The sequence below is a fragment of the Trachypithecus francoisi genome, unplaced genomic scaffold (assembly GCF_009764315.1).
Source record: "Trachypithecus francoisi isolate TF-2019V2 unplaced genomic scaffold, Tfra_2.0 Lachesis_group1, whole genome shotgun sequence".
In the NCBI taxonomy this organism is placed as follows: Eukaryota; Metazoa; Chordata; class Mammalia; order Primates; family Cercopithecidae; genus Trachypithecus; species Trachypithecus francoisi.
The window spans coordinates 53930078-53951360 of NW_022681454.1; positions in this window are offsets into that span (position 1 = coordinate 53930078).

Sequence of the window (21283 nt, forward strand, 5' to 3'; positions counted from 1 at the left end):
ATGGAATAAAACTAGAAATTAATAACAAGAGGAATTTGGGGAACTATACAAATACACAAAAATTAAACAATCTGGTCCTGAATGATCAGTGGGTAAGTGAAGAAATTAAGAACGAAATGAAAAAAATTTCTTGAAACAAATGATAATGGAAACAGCATACCAAAACCTATGGAATACAGAAAAAGCAATACCAAGAGGAAACTTTATTGCTATAAGTGCCTATATAAGAAAAGGAGAAAAACTTCAAATAAACAACCATGAAATGCATCTTAAAGAACTAGAAAAGAACAAAGATCAGAGCAAAAATATGTAAAATTGAAAGGAAGAAAACAATACAAAAAGTCAGTGAAGCAAAAGCTAGTTTTCTGAAAAGTTAAACAAAATTGACAAACCTTTAGCCAGTGTAAGAAAAAAAAAGGGGGAAACGATCCAAATTAATAACATCAGAGATGAAAAAAGACACATTATAACTGATACCACAGAAATTTAAAGAATCATTAGCGGCTACTATGAGCAACTACATGTCAATACATTGGGAAATCTAGAAGAAATAGACAAATTCCTAGACACATGGTTCAACCTATCAAGATTAAATCATGAAGAAATCCAAAACCTGAACAGACCAATAAGAAGTAACAAGACCAAAGCCATAAAAAAGTCTCCAGTAAAGAAAAACTTGGGACATGATGACTTCACTTCTGAATTCTACCGATGATTTAAAGAAGGACTAATACCAATCCTACTCAAACTATTCCAAAAAATAGAGAAGAAGGGAGTATTTCCAAACTCCTTCTACAATGCCAATATTACCCCGATAGCAAAACCAAAGACACATCAAAAAATAAAACTACAGGGCAATATCTCTCATAAATATTGATGCCAAAATCCTCAACAAAATACTAGCAAATCAAATTCAACAGTACATTAAAAAGATCATTATTATCACAAAGTGGGATTTATCCCTGGGATGCAAGGTTGGTTCAACATACAAAAATCAATCCATGTGATACATCATATCAACACAGTAAAGGATAAAAACCATATGATCATTTATATTGATGATGTAAAAGCATTTCATAGAGTTCAACAGCTCTTCAGGATGAAAACCCACAAAAAAACTGGGTACAGAAGGAACATACCTCAACATAATAAAAACCATATATGACAAACCAACAGCTAATATCATACTGATTGGTGAAAAACTGAAAGCCTTTTTTCTAAGATTGGGAACATGACAAGCATGCCCACTTTCACCACTTGTATTAGACCATTTTCATGCTGCTGATAAAGACATACCTGAGACTGGCCGGGCGCGGTGGCTCAAGCCTGTAATCCCAGCACTTTGGGAGGCCGAGACGGGCGGATCACAAGGTCAGGAGATCGAGACCATCCCGGCTAACCCGGTGAAACCCCGTCTCTACTAAAAAATATAAAAAACTAGCTGGGCGAGGTGGCGGGTGCCTGTAGTCCCAGCTACTCGGGAGGCTGAGGCAGGAGAATGGCGTAAACCCGGGAGGCGGAGCTTGCAGTGAGCTGAGATCCGGCCACTGCACTCCAGCCTGGGCGACAGAGCGAGACTCCATCTCAAAAAAAAAAAAAAAAAAAAAAAAAAGACATACCTGAGACTGAGCAATCTGCAAAAGAAAGAGTTTTAATGGACTCACAGTTTCACATGGCTAGGGAGGCCTCACAATCATGGTGGAAGGCGAAATGCACATCTCACATGCTGGCAGACAAGAGAGAACTTGTGCAGGGAAATTCTCCTTTATAAAACCATCAGATCTACTGAGCCTTATTCACTATCATGAGAATAGCATGGGAAAGACCCACCCCTGTGATTCAATTATCTCCCACTGGGTCCCTCCCACAGCACATAGTAATTATGGAGACTACAATTCAAGATGAGATTTGGGTAGAGACACAGCCAAACCATATCATTCTATCCCTGGCCCCTCCAAAATCATTTCAAAACCTCACATTTCAAAAGCAATCATGCCTTTCCAACAGTACCCCAAAGTCTTAACTCATTTCTACATTAACTGAAAAGTCCACAGTCCAAAGTCTCATCCAAGACAAGGTAAGTCACTTTGGCCTATGAACTCATGAAATCAAAAGCAAGTTAGTTACTTCCTAGATACAATGGGGTAGAGACATTGCGTAAATACAGCCACTCCAAATGGGATAAATTGGTCAAAACAAAGGGACTACAAGCCCCATGCAAGTCCAGATTTCAGCAGGGTAGTCAAATCTTAAAGCAACAACATGACTTTCTTTGGCTCCATGTCTCACATGCAGATCACACTGATGCAAGTGGTAGGTTCCCATGGTCTTGGGCAGCTCTGCCCCTGTGGCTTTGCAGGGTACAGCCTTCCTGTTTGCTTTCATGGGCTGGAGTTGAGTGTCTGCAGCTTTCCCAGGCACAAGATGCAAGCTGTCAGTGGATCTATCATTCTGGGGTCTGGAGGATGGTGGCCCTCTTCTCCTAAATTCACTAGGCAGTGCTTCAGTGGGACTCTGTGTGGGGGTACCCACCCCACATTTCCCTTCTGCACTGCCCTAGCAGAGGATCTCCATGAGTGCCCCACCTCTGCAGCAAACTTCTGCCTGGACACACAGACATTTCCACACATCCTCTGAAATCTAGGTGGAGGTTCCCAAACCTCAATTCTTGACTTCTATGCACTCACAGGCTCAACACCACATAGAGGCTGCCAAGGCTTGAGACTTGTACCCTCTGAAGTCATAGCCCCTTTTAATCACAGCTGGAGTGGCTAGGAAACAGGGCACCAAGTCCCTAGACTGCACATAGCAGAGGAACCCTGGACCCAGCCAACAAAAACATTTTTTCCTCCTAGGTCTCCAGGCCTGTGATGGGAGAAGCTGCCACAAAAGTCTCTGACATGCCCTGGAGACATTTTCCCCATTGTCTTGGGGAGAATTAACATTGGTTCCTTGTTACTTATGCAAATTTATTAGCAGGATTGAATTTCTCCTCAAAAAATGGAATTTTCTTTTCCATCACATTGTCAGGCTACAAATTTTCTGAACTTGTATGCTCTGTTTCCCTTTTAAAATGCCTTTAACAGTACGCAAGTCATATCTTCAATGCTTTGCTGCTTTGAAATTTCTTCTGCCAGATATCCTAAATCATTTCTCTCAAGTTCAACATTCCACAAATCTCTAGTGCAGGGGCAAAATGCCACCAGTCTCTTTGCTAAAACATAACAAGAGTCATCTTTGCTCCAGTTCCCAACAAGTTCCTGAGACTAACTCAGCTTGAATTTTATTGTCCATATTATTATCAGTATTTTGGTCAAAGCCATTCAACAAGCCTCTAGGGAGTTCCAAACTTTCCTGCATTTTTCTATCTTTTTTGGAGCCCTCCAAACTGTTCCAACATCTGCCTATTACCCAGTTCCCAAGTTGCTTCCACATTTTGTGTATCTTTTAAGCAGCACCCCACGCTCCCAGTATCAGTTTACTGTATTAGTCAATGCTGCTGATAAAGACATACCCGAGATTGGGCATTGACAAAAGAAGTACTCAAATTGGATAGGAAGAAATCAAACTATCTTTGTTTGCAGATGATATCATCCTACATTTTATAAAAAACTAAAGACTTCATATGTTATAAAAAAGTAAAGACTCCATGAAAAAAAAAAACTATTAGAACTGATAAACAAATACAATAAAGTTTCAGGACACAAAATCAGCACAAAAAAAATAACATTTCTATATGCCAGCAGTAAACAATCTGAAAAAGAATTTAAAAGGTAGTCCCATTTACAATAGCCACAAATAAAATTAAATATCTTAGAATTAACCAAAGAAGTGAAAGTCTCTGTAATGAAAACTCTAAACACTGATGAAAGAAATTGAAAAGGACTCAAAAAAATGGAAATATATTCCATGTTCACAAATTGGAAGAATAAATATTATTAAAATGTTCATACTACCCAGAGCAATCTACAGATTAAATGCAATCCCTATCAAAATACCAATGACATTCTTCACAGAAATAGAATAAAAAATCCTAAAATTTACATGAAGCCTCAAAAGACCCAAAGCTATCTTAAGCAAAAATAACAAAACTGAAGGAATCACAATATCTGACTTTAAATTATACTACAGAGCTATAGTAACCAAAACTTTATGGTACTGGCATAAAAACAGAAATGTAGGCCAGTGAAACACAATAGAGAACCCAAGAACAAATCTACACACTTACATTTACTCAAATGTACACATTTGATTGAGTAATTATTCATTACTCAAATGAGTACATGTGAACTCATTTTTGACAAAAGTGCCAAGAACAAACACTGTGAAAAAGTCTCTTCAATAAATGGTGCTTGGAAAACTGGATATCCATATGCAGAAGAAGGAAGAGAAACTTCTATCTCTCACTATGTACATAAATCAAATAAAAATGGATTAAAGACTTAAATCAAAGACCTCAAACTATGAAACCACTACAAGAAAACATTGGGGAAACTCTCCTAGACATTGGTCTTGACAATAATTTCTTGAGCAATACCCCCAAAACACAGGCAACCAAAACAAAAATGGACAAATGGAATTGCATCAAGTTAAAAAGCTTCTGCACAGCGCAGGATATAATCAACAAAGAAGAGACAACCCAAAGAATGGAATTAAATATTTGCAATCTACCCATCTGACAAGGAATTAATAACCAGAATATATAAGGAGCTCAAACAACTCTACAGGAAAAAAAGCTAATAATGTAATCAAAAAAATGGGTAAGAGAGACATTCAGAGAACGTCTGAATTAGACATTTCTCTAAAAAAACATGCAAATGGGAAACAGGCATATGAAAATGTTCTCAACATCACTATTCATCAGCAAAATGCAAATCAAAACTACAATTAAATATATCACCCCTGTTAAAATGGCTTATTTTCTAAAGATAGCCAATAACAAATGCTGGTGAGGATGTGCAGCAAAGGGAACCCTTTTCCACTGTTGGTGGAAATATACAGTAGTACAATCACTATTGTGAACACTTTGATGGTTCCTCAAAAAACTAAAAATGGAGCTGCCATAAGACCCAGTAATTCCACTGCTGGATATATACCCACAAGTTTAAAAATCCGTATATTGGAGAGATATCTGCAGTCCCCTGTTTGTCACAGCATTGTGTACAATAGTCAAAATTTGGAAGCAAGCTAAGTGTTCATCAACAGATGAATGGATAGAGAAAATGTGGTAAATATACACAATGCAATATGAATCAGTCATAAAAAAGAAAGAGACCAGGCATAAAAAAGAAAGAGACCCTGTCATTTGCAACATGGATGGAACTGAAGATCATTATGTTAAGTGAAATAAACCAGGCACAGAAAGACAAACATTTCATGTTCTCACTCATTTGTGACATCTGAAAATGAAAACAATTGAACTCATGGACATAAGGCATAGGATGGTTACCAGATTCTGGGAAGGATAGTGGATGGAGGGATAGGGATAGGAGAGAGATTAATGGGTACAAAAAATTAGTTAGAAATAATGAAGAAGACCTACTATTTGATAGCACAAGAGGGTAACTACAGTCAATAATAATTTAATTGTACATTTTAAAATAACTAAAAGAGTATAATCAGACTGTTTGTAACACAAAGGATAAATGTTTGAGGAGACTGATATTCCATTCTTTATGACACTATTATCATGCATTGCATGCCTATATCAAAACATCTCAGGTACCACACAAATATATACCCTTACTATATACTCACAAAAATTAACAGTAAAAACTTATAAAATAAATAAATATGCATTTCCCTTAGAAAATATGTCTTTACAGGTGAGATGAGTTTCCTGTAGGCAGCATGTAATCAGGTCTTTTTTTTTTTTCTTTTTTTTTTTTTTTTTTTTTGAGACAGAGTCTCAGGCTGTCACCCAGACTGGAGTGCAGTGGCACGATCTTGGCTCATTGCAACCTCTGTCTCCTGTGTTCAAGTGATTCTCCTGCCTCAGCTTCCTAAGTGGCTGGGACTACAGGTGCATGCCACCATGCCCAACTAATTTTTTTTATTTTTAGTAGAGATGGGGTTTCACCGTGTTAGTCAGGATGGGCTCCATCTCCTGACCTCACGATCCACCTGCCCCAGCCTCCCAAAGTGCTGGGATTACAGGCATGAGCCACTGCGCCTGGCCCTGGGCCGTACTTTTTATCCATTCAGATAGTCTATATCTTTTAAGTGGAAAGCTTAATTTGTTTACATTAAAGGTTGTTATTGATATGTGAGGGCTTATCCTTGTCATTCTACTAATTGACTTCTGCTTGTTTTGTATATCCTTGGTTCCTTTCTTTCTCTTTTCTTGTGTATCATTGTGGCTTGGTGATTTTCTGTGGTAGTAACATTTAAGTTTTTTCTTTCTTTTAATCTCTGTGTTTGCTTTACCATTGAGTTTTATACATTCATGTGTATTCAGGATAATGGATGTAGTCCTTTTGCTTCCAGCTGTAGGACTCTCATGCATTTCTTGTAGGTCTGGTCTAGTAGTAATGAATTTCCTCATCTTTTGCTTTGCTTGCATAGGAAAGATTATTTGTCCTTCTTTTTGTAAAGAATAACTTTGCTGCATATATTATCCTTGGCCCGCTGCTTTTTTTTTTCTTTCTACACTTTGAATATATTATCCCTTTCAGGACTTTATATATAAAATTCCATTCTCTCCCTTTTTTTGTTTTGTTTTTGTTTTTGTTTTTTTTTGACTGAGAAATCCACTGTTAGTCTGATTGTGGTGGGTGAGATTCCCTTATATATGACTAGGTGTCTTTTTCTTGCTGCCTTACAATTTTCTCTTTGACTTTTTTTGACAGTTTGACTATGATGTGCTGTGGAGATAAAATGTTTGACTTGTATGTATTTGAGGTATTTCAGCTTCCTATTTCTGGATGTCTAAATATGTTGGTAAACTTAGAATGTTCCAACTATTATTTTCTCAAATGTATTTTTATACTTTTGTTTCCTTTTGCCTTCTAGGACACAAAATAATTTGAATACCTGGTTGCTTTATGGTGTTACATAAGTCATGTGGATTTATTCCTTCTCTTTTTTAATCTACTTTTGTCTGACTGGGTTATTTCAAAAGACCTTTCTTCAAATTCTAAAGTTCTTTCTTTTGCTTCATATGGCTCATTTTTGAAGCTTTTAAGTGTATTTTTTATTTCATTCAATGATCTCTTCATCTCCAGAATTTCCATTTGAATGTTTTTATTATAACTATCTCTGATTAATTTCTCATTCATATCTGGTATGGTTTGGCTGTGTCCCCACCCAAATCTCATCTCATATTGTAGTTCCCATATCCCCACCCAAATCTCATCTCATACTGTAGTTCCCATAATCCCCACGTGTCATGGGATAGGCCGGGTGGGAGGTAATTGAATCATGGGGGTGGGTTTTATCTGTGCTGTTCTTGTGATAGTGAATAAGTCTCATGAGATCTGATTGTTTTATAAAGGGCAGTTCCTCTGCATTTGCTCTTCCCGGCTGCCATGTAAGACATGACTTTGCTCTTCCTTTGCTTTCCACCATGATTGTGAGGACTCCCCAGCTATGTGAAACGGTGAGTCCATTAAATCTTTTTCTTTATAAATTCCCCAGTCTTGGGTATTTCTTCATAGTAGTATGAAAATGGACTAATGCAATATCCTAGATTGTTTTTCTGATCTCTTTGTATTGCTTGTTTGTGTTCTCTTGCATTTCACTGATTTTTTTTTTTTTTTTTGAGACAGAGTTTTACTCTGTCACCCAGGCTGGAGTACCGTGGCATGATCTCGGCTCACTGCAATCTCTGCCTCCCAGGTTCACGCCATTCTCCTGCCTCAGCCTCCCGAGTAGCTGGGACTACAGGTGCCCACCACTAACGCCTGGCTAATTTTTTTGTATTTTTCACAGAAACGGGGTTTCACCATGTTATCCAGGATAGTCTCGGTCTCCTGACCTCGTGTTCTGCCCGCCTTGGCCTCCTAAAGTGTTGGGATTACAGGCGAGAGCCATCGTGCCCAGCCCTCATTGAGCTTCTTTAATATCATTATTTTGATTTATCTTTCCAGGACTTGAAAATTTTGCTTTTCACTGGAATCTGTTTCCGGAGAATTATTTTCTTTCTTTGGAGGTGTCATATTCCTTGATTTTTCATATTTCTTCTGTCTTTATGTTGATATACACCATTGGTACAATATAATTGATATTTGATGTAATAGTCACTTCTTCTAACTTTTTGCATTTGCTTTCACAGGGCATACTTTCCTGTAGGTGTATCTATGGTGTTGGTTCTGTAGAACATTTTAGCTTTGATTCTGGGTGCATGGAATAGTGTAGTCTCTGTGTGATTTATTTGGCTATAATCAGCATCACTGGTGTCTGTAATTTCCTCAGTGGCTTAGGGTGTGACTGTTAGTAGTGTCTGTGTGAGAGTTTTGCTAGGGATTGGGATGCCACGTAGCCCATTTTACAGTTCCCAGTGGCGGCAGTGGCAGGTTGAGCATGCCTATCTTTTTGGTCCCAGGGCAGCATACACTAGCACCATTGTTAACCTGTCCAGGCAGATCAATTACTGGGCCTCTGGGAGGCTTTTCATATGCCGATAATGGCAGTGGTGGGCTGGGCAGGTGGGTGGGTACTTAGGCCTCTGGGTAGTGGACATGGTGTGGGCAATGGCAGGAGGAGTGCTGGGACAACCCTATTGATCTCAAATGGTCTGCATTGGTATTTTGGTGGCTATGATAAGCTAGATTGGCCAGTCCCCAGGCCTGCAGTTGGTGTTTTCAGGTGGGTACAACTAGGGTGTCAGCAGTAGGTTGTGCGGGCCCAATGTCAGGCCCCTGAGAGGTGTGCTTAGGTGCCAATGGTGGTGGACTGGGCTGGGTGATCCTCAGACCCCTGTACAATGTGCTCAGGCACTGGAAGCCGGGCGGGGGGGTCTTGTCTGGGAAGACCTGTTCTAAAGTCCCCTGGTAATGCATGCAGGTACTGGCTGTGATAGGCAAAAGCAGGATGATCACTGGCAGAATGCTTGGGTAGGGGTAGCAGGAGTTACAATATACCCCTGCTACTAGAGAGGGTGGCATGGCTTTTAGTGGCAGCGGCCATAGAAAAGTGGCTGGGATATCAGCCTCAGGTGGAGGTTACAAGTGGGATATCCTATTATTAGGGCCCTTGTAAATGTGCTGCATTTCTGCTGGTGAGGGTAGGTCAGGCTTTGGCCTTGGTGGAGGCAGCCCTCCACCAAGGTAGCAGAGTTTGTGGTAGCTGGTCTGCTGCTAAGGTGAGAGGGGTCAATGCCAATGGTTCCAGCTTTGCCCCTGGCAACAGCAACCAACCGTGGTAGTGGCTGCAGGCAGGGGATGTTAGAGGGGCTCCAGAGATGCAAAGATGCAACAGCTTTTGAACCCTATGGCAGGATGCAGTCTGGTGGGGGCTAGGTTTTACATTTAAAGACAACATAAAATATAAGGTGAAAATAGAAAAAAAAGAAATGACACATTTGTCCACATAGTAAATCTGAAAACAACCCTTACATATAAAGTATTAAAAGTAATAAAATAATTCTGTGAGTCCATCGAATGACATTAATATATAAAACTATTAGAAAATGTAACTCAAAAATTACAATATCAATAAAAATAAGGTGTCTAGAAATAAGTTTAACAAATGATGGGTAAGACAAATAAAAAATTGTAAAATTGTATTTAGATATAAATTCAAATTGTTGGTGAGAATGTATACAAGATAAATTCTCATATCTTAATTGCAACTATATGTGATAAAACCTTTTTGGAAACTGTTTATCCTAACTTAATAGAATTGGAAAACATACAAGGAATGCTTACAGTTATAAGAAATTAAACAAGAGGCATATTCAGGAAGATTTATTTACAAAATTGTTTGCATGGTAAGTAGGATTTCAAAATGGTCCTCAGGATTTTCACCCCTGGTGTACATACCCTATATAATGACCTCACCTGGAGTGTGAGGAGTACTGCTGAACATGATATCTCACTCCTATGATTCTATTATGTTTTATTGCTGGAAGAATTTTGCGGAGACAGTTAAGGTATTTAATTAGTTGACTTTGAGTTAATCAGAAGGAATATCACTTTTGGTGGGCCTGATGTAATCAGAGAGCCCTGAAAAGAGGTAGGAGAGATTGAAAATTAGAGGTGTTTCTTGTGCTGTACTTGAATAAGCAAAGATTTATTTTGTAGAATGGTTCCTATGGCAGAAAACAGTAAGTGGCCCCCAAAGTTGTGAAAGGTCCCAGTTGGCAAGCAGCAAGAAAAGTGGGGATCTCAGTCTTACAACTCTAAGGAAATTAATTCTACAAATGACTTAAATGGGTTTGAAAGAGGAGCTTGAGCCTCAGAGGAGACTGCAGCCCTGACCAACGCCATTATTTTGGACTTCTGACTCTAAGTAAATAAACTCAGCTGAGACATACAGTGTCCATACTCTTAACTCACAAAATTGCAAGATAATATGTTTGTGGTATTCAAGTTTCTAAGTTTGTGATAATATGAGCAATGGAAAACTAACACATTTTATAATAGAAAGAAAATCTTTGAAATAATTCAAATGTTTATGGGTGACACATGGATAATAAATTATTTCAATAAACGCATGCAATGGTATATTAAACCCAAACCATGCAATAATTAAATAAACTATAGCTTTGTATGCCTAACTTGAATAAATCTAAAATCTGTTGAGAAAAAAAATGAAAATCATGAAAGTATACACACTATCATTCTGTTTATATAATTATTAAAACACAAAAACTTGAATAATTTATCATTTAAGGACATAAATAAATAAATAATTTTAATATACTAGTCTGAATAGAGATTACATGTAGAGGCAAAAGATATTTGAGAGGGTTATTAAAGCAGATTCCAAAGTGTTGTTATTAGTCTATTTTTTAACTCAGTGTTGAGTACATAGGTGTTTATTTTATTACATTATAAACTCTGCCTATATGTTATATACATTCTTTTATATGGAAGACATTCTACATCTCAAAAAGTACCCAAATTCTAGAAAGTTAATCTCTTGTCTTCCCAGATTATACATTGAGTAATAAGTTCATCAAGTGGAAAAAATTATGTAAGGCTCTCCAAAGTCATTTAAATACAAAAGCAGTAACAGCCATGGTAGTAGTCATCTCTTCACCCTAATTAGTGATGGCAGTTGAGATAGATTAGCAAAGTGAGCCAGGAGACTAGTGACCCAAGTGTCATCTTTCTTTCGCGTTGTATGCTTTGCATGTTCAATCTGTACTGTGTTGGGGAAGTGAAACTGAGAGAAAACCAAGGAGTTAATGACAATGAGAGGGAAAGATACAAAGGCAGAAAATTGGAAAAGAAAAAACATAAGTATGCTTCACATTTCTTGAATTAATTGGAAACTGAATCATAAACTTGAGTTTAACCGGTAATATAACTATGGGTGGATATCCAGTTGAACATTCAGCCTGTGTTCCTAATATTGAGCTGTTTTGCTTATACAGCTTGACTGCTGTGTTGGGTACTCCTTGATTCAGGAGAATTACCTTAATAAGGGCCCTGAGAAACTTCATCAAATCTGTATTCCTGAATTGTCTTGATGAATGATTGAAATGCAAAGCATTTCTATGTTTTTACACCAATTCTCCAAATCTACTTCTACTCCTCCAAAGCCAGTTCTGAATTTGATCACTATGGCTAATGTGCTTGATCAGACCTAGAGCCATTACAGGAAAATACTTTGCAATAAGACTCTGTATAGATATATATATATGTCTCTTGCATTCTCATCTTTTTTTTTTTTTTTTTTTTTGACACGGAGTCTCACTCTGTCGCCTGGACTCTGGAGTGCAGTGGCACCTCCTGGGTTTATGCCATTCTCCTGCCTCGCCACTATGCCATCTATTTTTTTTTTTTTTTTTTGTATTTTTTGTAGAGATGGGGTTTCACCATGTTAGCCAGGATGGTCTCAATCTCCTGACCTCGTGATCCACCTGCCTCTTCCTCCCAAAGTACTGGGATTACAGGCGTGAGCCACCGGGCCCGGCCTCTCATCTCTTGTAATTAAGCAATGCTAAATCGTATTTCCCAAAACTTAATCTCGATGATCAGCAAGCAAGGATCATTGTGTATGCTCATATTCCTAGACATTGTTAGCACTTTCTACTTTGCAAATTAATTCTAGCCTAGAACTAGGGAAGTTAGTGTAAACAGAGTCATACTGTGTAACTGTTATTACTGTGACTTGAAAAAGATAGAAAACTATTTATTACAAAGAATTGTCAGTGAAACTGAGGGAAAAATATCCATCAATTTTTCAGTGTAAAAATTTTCATAATCATTTTGTTGTAGGGTTTAAGGACATTATTTTCACTTAGTAAATTCCAACTTAATATTAAAGCACTATGCCACTATATCATCCCTCTCCATTTTCACTCCCAACAGCCCACTCCAGCAAAAGCAACATTTATCTATGCTAAAATAATATTCACAGATTTTTAGAGTTAGAAAAGATCCAAACTATCATGTGGTTCAACCCAACAATAAAATTATATTAGACATGGTCATTAAACAAAATTTCTTTTTGAAAGAAACACTAGAAAAGAAAACAATATTCTCTGTAGATGGTCATTTAAAAGGTTTATCAACTCCCTGAGTTTGAGAAAAAATTCACTTTTTAAGCAACTAAATTTTGGCACACACACACACAAAATAATTAAGTCAACTATCAAAGTGACAAGACCATGTAGAATGGAGATTATAGAGGAACAACATTTATAAATGTTGGCAACCAGTTGTATACCAGGAAACCAAAAGCAATTTATGTAGGAGTTTGGCATCCTAGATTCTCTCTAAAATTCTATGACTAATTTCTCAAGTGGTTTTATTTGCTCTGACTTAATCACTCTACTACCTACTTCACAATATAGATGACGGCATTTGATCATAACCAGTGCTCCAAGGGGACATTGGAACAAAATATGTCAGTAAGGTTTTAAACAGGAATTGTCCAATAACTGACAATGGAACACATTGTAAGATTTAAGTAGGAAAATGTGAAATAAATTAGTTTTCTCCTTTTGTGTGTTTTCAAAAGATAGAGGCTATTGTTTCCTTGCCTCTTTGCTATTCCAGTACTACTTTTTCTAATCTAGTTGTTTAAAAACCCATTCATAATTTCTGCTATGCTGCACCTGCTATATATACTGTGCTTTGTTCAATATTTTTGTTCTTATCAAGTATATCTATCAGTCAGCACTTTCAGGGCTTCAAGATGACTTCTTCCCTTAAAAAAAAATCCAATAATAATCCTTTATACAAAGCCTCGTATACATTACCACATTTTATTCTCAAAGCAAAGTGGCAGAGGTATATAGATTTCTACCCTTTCTGTGGGAGAAAAGAGCCTGAAAAGTTAAGTGGCCTACTGCAGATCATAGTTCAATAAGTGATTGAGCCAAGAATAAAAGTCAAGTTTCTTCTAACAATGTCCAGAATGATTTCTTTTTTTTTTCTTTTTTTTTTTTTTTTGAGATGGAGTTTTGCTCTGTTGCCCAGGCTGGAGTGCAATGGCACTATCTCGGCTCACCACAACCTCTGCCTCCCAGGTTCAAGCTATTATCCTGCCTCAGCCTCCCGAGTAGCTGGGACTACAGGCATGCACCACCATGCCCAGCTAATTTTTGTATTTTTAGTAGAGACCGGGTTTCACTATATTGGCCAGGGTGGTCTTGAACTCCTGACCTCATGATCCACCTGTCTTGGCCTCCAAAAGTGCTGGGATTACAGGAGTGAGCCACTGCGCCCAGCCCCAGCATGATTTCTTAATGCCACCTTGTCTCTTTAGCTGTGTCAGTTGGTGCTTGTTCATCACTCCCTCTCCATTGTCACTCTTTACTCCCACATATATTTCCATGCAATAATCTTATACAAATTGATAGTGACAACAATACAAATTGACAGTGACTTCTATCTTCAAAGCCTTTGTAGTGGCTGACTTCCCACTGGCACTTAACTGCCATTGGAACACTTACATGGAAATAATCTGGAACTGATGGAAGAAATTTCTGGTATCTCTGCTAGCAGGAATTAGGTGAGTTTAAAGAGGGCTTCCCTTCTTCTGCTCAAGAACCATGGATTCATCATTATTTCTGAATATTTTGCCATATTGTATCATTCATTAATGGCTAGATTATTTAGGTTCCATATACTGAACTGGGAAAAATAATGATAAAACTTAAAGTTATTAGAAACGTAGCCAATTGTTATAATTCTTATATCAGCTGGGGGCCAGGCAGAAACCATTCTAGGTAGTTAAATTGAGAAAATTTTAATACATAGGTAATAAGCAAAGAAAGAGCTGAGAAGCCAACAGGGGATAGTGAAGCAACCAAAAGATGAGCAATTGTATGAAGCCACTATCATGTCTAAAGCTGGGGTGGCAAAGGTAAAAGTCTTATTACCAGAGACTGGAAGCCAGAATTGCCTGGTAAGGACTAGAACAGAGCAAAAGCTGTCTAGTGGGGAACTAAAACCACAGAGGAAAACCATCCCCTACTGTAAAATGCTACTGAGGATGAACTTGTAGGGGAGAAATACCCTGGCTTTTTCCACTCTTCCTCTTTTCTGCCACCCTACCCCCACCTCTCATGAGCTAATCTACCTGGAAGCCAGCTGGCAATGAAATCTGAGAACCGTAGTTTGCAGGTAAAGGATTGAAAATGAATATTAGCAGAATAAACAATGACCAACTCACTTCCCAAGTCATAAAAGAGAAATTTAGAGCTGTTAACTAATTACTAAATTATGTTCAATTTACTTTTCTTTTAGATAAGTGAAATGATCTGCAAATCTTTGAGTAGTTTAAACATTGTAGCATTTGGTAGATAACATATTTGGTTAGTGAAACTACTGCTAAATATAAGAAGTTCTGCAACATAAATACCATTATATTTTCTCATTACGTTCTTTAAACAATAATAATGGATACTATTACACTGAAATATGTAGTATAATTACACAATTTATTTGAACTTCATAAAGAAAAGTTTTGTGTATCCTGTCTTAATATATTTATATCTCCATTTACAAATGTATTCTATAAGCAGTCATTCAAGACCTATGCAGCATGGAATGTGCTAGTCCCTAGAGAAACATCTATTTTCATAAGACAGGCTCCTGTCTTCAAGAAACAGAGAGCAAAGAAATTAAGACTACAGCATGAAATACATGTATGACATAGATATGCGTTAAAGTGGTACACAAATCAGGAAGCAATTCATTTTGCCAGAGGGAAAGGAGTCAGACAAGGCTTCACATAAAAGGTGACATTTTGGTCAAATCTGAAAAGATAAGGGAGAACCAAAGCAGTTGCTATGTCTCTCTGAAGCCTGCCCAGGCTCCTCTCCCATACAAAACAGGGATCATTACTTTGGATCAACTGTAATGCATAATTACCTGGATACTTTAAGAAAATTCCTGAAATAATCCATCACATTACCATCCACTTGGCGATGCAAGAAACCTAGCAGAAATATTCACAATTTTAAAGATTGTCAACCTAAATAACTGACAGAGAGAGGCTCTGTAAAAGAAAATTAGATTTATTCAGGAATGGGCATTGCAATGGGAATACAAGTGCCACAGTTAACTATGTGCATATTCAGTAAAGTAAAATAAGACAGATTTTTTATTTGTTTGTTTTTTGAGATGGGAGTTTCGCTCTTGTTGCCAAGGCTGGAGTTCAATGGCGTAATCGCGGTTCACCGTAACCTCCACCTCCCGGGTTCAAGCGATTCTCCTGCCTCAGCCTCCCAAGTAGCTGGAATTACAGGCATGCACCACCACACTCGGCTAATTTTTTGTATTTTTGGTAGAGACGGGGTTTCTCCATGTTAGTCAGGCTGGTCTTGAACTCCCGACCTCAGGTGATCTGCCCGCCTTGGTCTCCCAAGGACAGATGTTTTTAAAGAAGAAATGAGGTGGATTACATAATTGTTTTGAAATAATTATTCTTAGTTACAAGGATCAGTAACAAGAGTGGCACCAGTTTGGGGCTGGAAAGGCAGTTGCTTTTCTTTAAGGTTGCAGTGGCCTTTGTGCAAGGTTGTGATTTTTGCATAGTCCTTTGTGATTATTCTTATTATCAAGCATTCCTGCATGAGAACCCTCCTTTCATGTCCTTCCTGGGCTCCATTTCTCATGGTTTTTAACATAAATGACTTCATTTTTACTCTAACAACTTTCATAAGCTCTTCAAACAGTACACGCTACAGCGTTACCTTCTTTTTGTCATTTATAACCCATCCCTTTCCTATCCTGCATCCCTGATACTACTAAATATTTTATCGAAGTGGCTCTTTGATCTACTTTATTTTCTTTCTCAGTAAAACCCAGCAGCCACATAGATCTCCAGTTTACATTAAGGCAAATTCCTTGAGGCTATAAAAGGGTTTAGATATTTTATCACCGGAAATCTGTCCCTATCCAAGATGTTGATGTCCTCTTGCTAGCCACTCCTTCACTGGAAGATAAGATACCTAAATCTTCTTGTATAGACCTTTTGTGCTACAAAACTTTTTTCCTTTTTTTGAAATGGAGTCTCACTCTGTCACCCAGGCTGTAGTACAGTAGCACGATCTTGGCTTACTGCAACTTCCACCTCCCAGGTTCAAGAGATTCTCATGCCTCAGCCTCCAAGTAGCTGGAATTACAGATATGCACCACCATGCCCAGCTAACTTTTGTATTTTTAGTAGAGACGAGGTTTTGCCATGCTGGCCAGGCTGGTCTCGAACTCCCAATTTCAGGTGATCCACCCACCTCGGCCTCCCAAAGTGCTGGGATTACAGGCGTGACCCACCGCGCCTGGCCTGTGCTACAAAACATGTGGTTTTGCCTGTCTCAGATTCATCACTTAGAACATTTCATATGTATTCAGAAGTAAGATTTTTTTCCTAAGAGAAAAAGCAATCCTAAGGTCCTAAGACCCGCCCAAATTTCATAAATGTCCACTCTCTAGCATATGGCCAGCTATTACTGACATAGTATACTAAATATGATTCTAATATGACGATTCTAAGTGCATTCAATTTAAAGTACTATTCCAGAGTCATGACCTTTGGTACAAGAAGCCGAAGAGGCTTTTTACTCTTTCAGAGAATCCTTGTAGAGAACTCCAGCATTAAGTCTCCTTGATAATCATTGAGTCAATACATTTTTCACAAAGAAACTGTTTAAGGTATGAACATATGTTCATCAAGACAGTGACCCATTGCTTAATATAAGTCAGTTCTGCCCTGACTCAAGTTGCTGGTTTGTTTCCTTTCCTGCAGCTGCTATTATGATTGAGACTTCCTTTACTTTGGCCTTAAGCACCTCTCCGCCTATAACTATCTCCCACACACTAACAGCACTCCTAAAGATGTTAACAGTGGTGAATCTGTATAGGTCTGCAGCAGCTCAATTCTTGCCCCCTTGGAGGAAAGAATTCAGCTGAGGAGCAAATGGCAGAGTGAGAGGCAAGTTTTAGAGTATAAAAAGCTTTATACCTGGGAGGCTGAGGCAGGAGGATCATTTGAACCTGGGAGGTGGAAGTTGCGGTGAGCCAAGGTCACGCCACTGTACTTCAGTCTGGGCAACAGAGCAAGACTCTTTCTCAAAAAAAAAAAAAAAAAGCTTTAGAGCAGAAACAAAAGGAAGTAAAGCACACTTGGAAGAGGGGCCAACTGGATGACTTGAGAGATCTGAAACCACCAGTGCAAAATTATAACTAAGACAGTGAAATAGATCTGACCTAATCAACTCCATCTTGTTTCTAACCTCCCAGCTGTCCCTGTTTATTCCTGGGCACAGGCTGAACTAACTTTGGGAGGAACTTAGTTTATAGTCTACAGTTTAAACAAAGATGATAACAGCCCTTTCCCAAAATAAACCTCCTTCTTGCCTGGGGACTAGACTTCCTTTGTAGGACTAACAAATTAGTCACAAGATTAGAAATTATGGTTCAAGAGTCATGCAGCTGGAGACTATAAGATTCTGACCCTCCCTAAACTGCTCCTGAGATCAGTGCTTGAGCTATTTTGCAGACCCTGCACTTGGTGGACCAGCTGGCACCATGCAGATCAATAAATTGGCTCATCTGATCTTGTGGCCCCCACCCAGGAACTGACTAAGCACAAGAAGACAGTTTCAACTCCTTATGATTTCATCTCCAACCCAACTACTCAGCATTCTTGACTCACTGGCTGCCCCCCAACCCACCAAATTAGCTATAAAATCTCTGATCCCTGAATGCTCGAGGAGATTGATTTGAGTAACAATAAAAACTCTAGTCTCCCCGCAGCTGGCTCTGTGTGCATTAGAGTTTCTCTATCGCAATTCCCCCGTCTTGATAAATTGGCTCTGTCTAGGCAGCAGGCAAGGTGAACCCACTGGGTAGTTACAGATCCAAGTGCACTGTACGGCTCTTGACTTGGGGTTTTACACATTGGCATGGCTCAGGGATTGTAGTTTATCCTCTCTTGATTTTTCCCTTGGAGTGGACTGTCCATAGGCACAGTTGCCTGCCAGTAATTGGGAGGGGCCGCACACACACTGTGTTTACTAAAGTTGTGCACATGTCATTTGAGGTGTCTTTCCCTTACCAGTTGAGTGTACCTAGAGGAAGGTCATATACCAGTTAAACTCTGACATTTTGCCCCTTAGTTTACATGCTTGAACCTGCTCACCCAACTCCTAGAGATCTTACCGGGAAGCGGCTGATCACCAGCTTCAGGTGTTTTCTATCTATTGGGAGCTTGCTGTTCCCTGGTGCCAGCTGCAACCAATTATTATTTTAAACAGACAGTTTAACAACCACATGACTGTCACCTGATGGTTACAGGTGACGGGGTTTTCTCTTGCCTTGCTCATGTCTGCCTAGCTACCTACTAAGAAAGACACACAATCACATTTTAATGCTAGCTTAACAAACCGCAATTGTATTATTCTCCATTTGCCATTGGCTTATACTAAACCCAGCCTCTTTTCTTCTGTTTCAACGGAAGGGTAGTTTCCTGACTGATATATCATCACTGCCCACTATTCAAACCCAATATTAACTTCTAAACTTTTTTCAAAATTATGATCTCATATTTATACAGACATGCCCTGACAGTGACATGATGAGAAAAAAAAAAGTTGTTTTGGAATATGCAGTAACACGAGAGTGTAGAAAATATTTTGTTATCTACATGACTGAATTTATAATCTCTGATATTGTTTATGATTATAGACAATGGAGAAAACAATGAGAATCTGTCCTCTCAGTAGGTACTAAAACTGTCCATTTATTGATAATCTTTTTATATGTTATACAATTCCTTTATAATATAGCTGTTATAAACTGTGTTGCTCTCCAAACATCTTCAGCATGAAAATGTTTGACTCTCACTGCAGCCAAAGTAATGGCCATTTTCTCTTTCTGGGTTCAACCAGCTGCCTCTGAAAACTCTCTCTCTTTCTCTTTTTTATTTTTCTTTTTTGAGACACAGTCTTTGTGCAGAAACCAGGCTCAAATAATCATATATCTTGCCCTTAGATCCTATAGGCATGAGATACTAAACCAGTTAGGAAGATAGGAGCTTCCTCCACATGAAATATTATAGATATGACATAATACCTGACTAGAACTCCAGGAGCTCTCATGTACAAGACATTTATGCATTAGATGACTTTTTGCTAAATTTTTGCAAAACATTAATGAAGATTGCCAATGCCCTTTACTTATGATAAAAACATACCACATACAAAACCTGACAAGACATGCTAGATCTACAGTCCAGAAATTAGAAGCACATTATAATTCATCAGAGAACATTTATACTTGACATCAGTAGGAGGGGCCAAATTAAGTACCACTTAATACCAACACCACCTTAAGTGTCAGAGTTTTAGTTTTGGATCCATGCTTTCCACTGCAGCTGAAATGAATATGCAAATGCTAAGGATATATGATAGAAACTTCTCTGTCAAAAAAGAAGAGAGTCTATCAGAATATAACCAGTTTTTGCATTTTTTGTCTTAGTGGCTGCGATCATTGCAACTGGTAGACGCTTCTTCCATGACAGAGACATTGTCATCATATTCTTTCTATGATTATATATGTATAAAGATCACATTATTGTATATTAAAAATCATGCTTATTACTATTGGTTTGGGTACCATGCCTACTCTGGAATAAGTCAAGTAAACTGCCCAACTGTTGGGCATTAAGCCAGCAACTATTCTATGTGGAAGGATATAGTATCTGTAATGAACCTGGCTGCATTTAAATTAACCCTGTCAAAGAATACAGTGCACTCAAGTTTCAATAGTCTATGCTTTTTAAAAGAAGAACCCACTACAGAAGAATCAATAAAATGACTCTTCTGGATCATGCTTTTACTACAAATTATAGATCCTCATCCATGGTGTCAGGCACAACCCAAAGAAATTTCTGAATGGGAATAATACTGGTGAACAACTTTTCCAATGTATAGAGCCTATCAAAAAATCAGGGAGCTAAAACGTTTATGTAAAATCTTAAAAATGTATTAATAGAAACTGCCAATTGTCAAAATGCAACAAAAAATAGTGGCTATTCAAGCTATGTTTCACAGATCACATGGCTCTAGGTTACTCTAGCTATTAAAGGAGGATGTACCCTCATTTGAAAGAAAGCTGCACATATATTCTAGATGAGTTAAGAGTGTATCCATGACCTGGCTAACTACAACATAATTTATTTCGGTAATTGAGTTCTGAGGTCTGCTAGGAAACTGGGAAGAAAGTTTGTACGAGACACACAAATAATTCCATTTGTGCAAGTAGTGCTAATAAAATGTGGCTTCCTTGCACTATTAAATGCCCCAAATCTTGCTTCATCTAGATGGCATACTACTTATTCTTCTTCTTGTTCTGTCACCCAGGCTGGGGTACAGTCATGCAGTCATTGTTCACCATAGCCTTAAACTCCTGGCCTCAAGTGATCCTCCTGCCTCAGCCTCCCAAGTAGCTGAGATTACAGGCATGAACAACCACAGCCAGCTAAGATGACATTAAAATCTTTAAATGCATGTAGAAATAAAACGTAGGATTTATGTCAAAGGTAACAATGCAGTAATGTGAAGAAAGGATGATAATCTTTTTTCACAAAATGATGTAAATGGTGCTATTCGAATTGCATATCCACACAGGAAAAGAATATCGGGCTCACCGATACCTTACAG